General features: G+C 43.1%; 1 non-coding gene across 1 annotated transcript; it reads right to left on the minus strand.

Moving 5' to 3' along the window:
* Positions 1 to 291: 291 nt before the first annotated feature.
* Positions 292 to 417, minus strand: LOC125356963. The gene has a single exon (XR_007212000.1). It is a non-coding gene; the product is annotated as a U6atac minor spliceosomal RNA (small nuclear RNA).
* Positions 418 to 2,229: the final 1,812 nt, after the last annotated feature.

A 2,229-nucleotide genomic window follows, 5' to 3' on the forward strand; every position in this document is an offset into this window, starting at 1 on the left:
ACCAGGGCCTTTCTTAGAAATGCCAAGGTCCCTACTCTTGCCCCCAGCTTCTCTGCCACACCCATAAACATATAGACCAGAGCCATTTCAGGACTGCTGGCCCTGCCACTTATCCCTCCACTCCCTCCCACCCCTCTTTATATTTTTTTAATCAATAAGTTTTTATTTTCATTAAATAATGTTAAATATTTAGCATTATTGCCAAATTATTAAGGTCTCAAGCAAAGCCTGAAAGTATACAAAGAAATGATTTTAAAAACATAGAGCTGGAGGTTTATCTTAAAAGTTAGAAAAAAACGATGGTTAGATGCCACGAAGTAGGTGGCAATGCCTTAACCGTATGCGTGTTGTCAGGCCCAAGGGCCTCTTCCATCCTTGTCAAGGGGAGTGCTAACCTTCTCTCCTTTCATACAACACCCTCCCACCCCTCTTGCATTCTTTTTTTTTTTGCCAGTCCTGGGCCTTGGACTCAGGGCCTGAGCACTGTCCCTGGCTTCCTTTTGGCTCAAGGCTAGCACTCTGCCACTTGAGCCACAGCGCCACTTCTGGTCGTTTTCTATATATGTGGTGCTGGGGAATCGAACCCTGGGCTTCTTGTATAAGAGGCAAGCACTCTTGCCACTAGGCCATATCCCCAGTCCCCCTCTTGCATTCTTGCATAGAACAAGATTTCCAATATTTGCCTGGGTTGCACCTCTGCTCTAACGCCTTCAGGGATCTCCTCAGTTTGGCATTCAAAACGTCTACAAGCTAGTTCCAACACATGCTGAACCAGATTTTTTACTACTCCCTGGCAAAAAAACCCCACAAACAAACAAAAATCCATCCCTACCAAACAGATGCCCTTGTAGGAGCCTCTTTTCCTTATTCCTGTAAGACCCCTTGTGCCTCATCTAGCTCCCCCCAATGGTTCTCTTGTTCTATCTTTACTCTCTTGTCAGTGTGAAGATGAAGAGGGCAAAAGGCTGGGAACCCCTTCCCCACTTGCTGGCTGTGTGAATTTAGGTAAGTCATTTAACCTCTCTGAACCTTTTCCCTCTTCTCCTAAGTGAAGATAATACAAACTTCTCGAGAGTGGCTTAAGTCTACAAAACTGCTTTGTAAGCCTTAAAGTAATTCACGGATGGCACGAATTGAGTTTTTCTTCTAAAACAAAAAAAGACTTTTAAAAAGAGCAATGTTAAGTTCACACAAAATTGAGAAGGTATAGAAACTTCCCAATCAGCCCCTAGCCATACACACTTACAGTCATGCGTTGTCAATGTCTCCCAATCAATGATGACCAGAATCCATGGTTTACATTAAGGCTATTCTTTTTTTTTTTTTGGCCAGTCCTGGGCCTTGGACTCCGGGCCTGAGCACTGTCCCTGGCTTCTTCCCGCTCAAGGCTAGCACTCCGCCACTTGAGCCACAGCGCCGCTTCTGGCCGTTTTCTGTATATGTGGTGCTGGGGAATCGAACCTAGGGCCTCGTGTATCCAAGGCAGGCACTCTTGCCACTAGGCTATATCCCCAGCCCAAGGCTATTCTTAATATTAGGCATTCTATGGCTTTGGGGAAATATGTAATAATATGTATTCACCATTATAGCATCATAAAGAGTATTTTCACCACCCTAAAACTGCTCTGTGCTCCTCTTATTCGTCCCTTTCTCTATTTGCAGCTTGGGCAATCAATGATGCTTTCCCTGTCTCTATCATTTTGCCTATGCAAAATATGCATGTAAAACTCCTCCATGTTTTTTTCTCATTTGATATTGCTTTCTTTTTAGCACTGTATAATATTCCATTGCTTGGATGTCAATGGTTTATTTATTTTTCCACTAAGCTAGAATATCTTAGTTGCTTCCAGGTTTGGGCAATTCTGAGCAAAGCTGCTGTAAACAACCGTGTGTAGGCTTCTGTGTGGACATGTCTAACTCATTTGGGAAGATAGCAAGGAGTGTGATCACTGGGTTGCCTGGTAAGTGTATGTTTATCTTTGTAATCCCCTGCCAAATGGTCTTCTAAGTGGCTGTACTGTTTTGCATTCCCATCAGTAATGAATAAGTGTTTCTGTTGCTCCACATCCTTGCCTACATTTGGTGTCATCAGTGCTCTGGATTTTAACCATTCTAAAGGTGTGTCATCATTTCACATTTCGATTTGTAATGTGCATTTCCCAGGTGAATTATTCATATCCTATTTCCATCTGAATAGCTTTATTAGAGAGGCTTTCATTGGGATTTAGC

This window comes from Perognathus longimembris, chromosome 8 (assembly GCF_023159225.1).
Source record: "Perognathus longimembris pacificus isolate PPM17 chromosome 8, ASM2315922v1, whole genome shotgun sequence".
In the NCBI taxonomy this organism is placed as follows: Eukaryota; Metazoa; Chordata; class Mammalia; order Rodentia; family Heteromyidae; genus Perognathus; species Perognathus longimembris.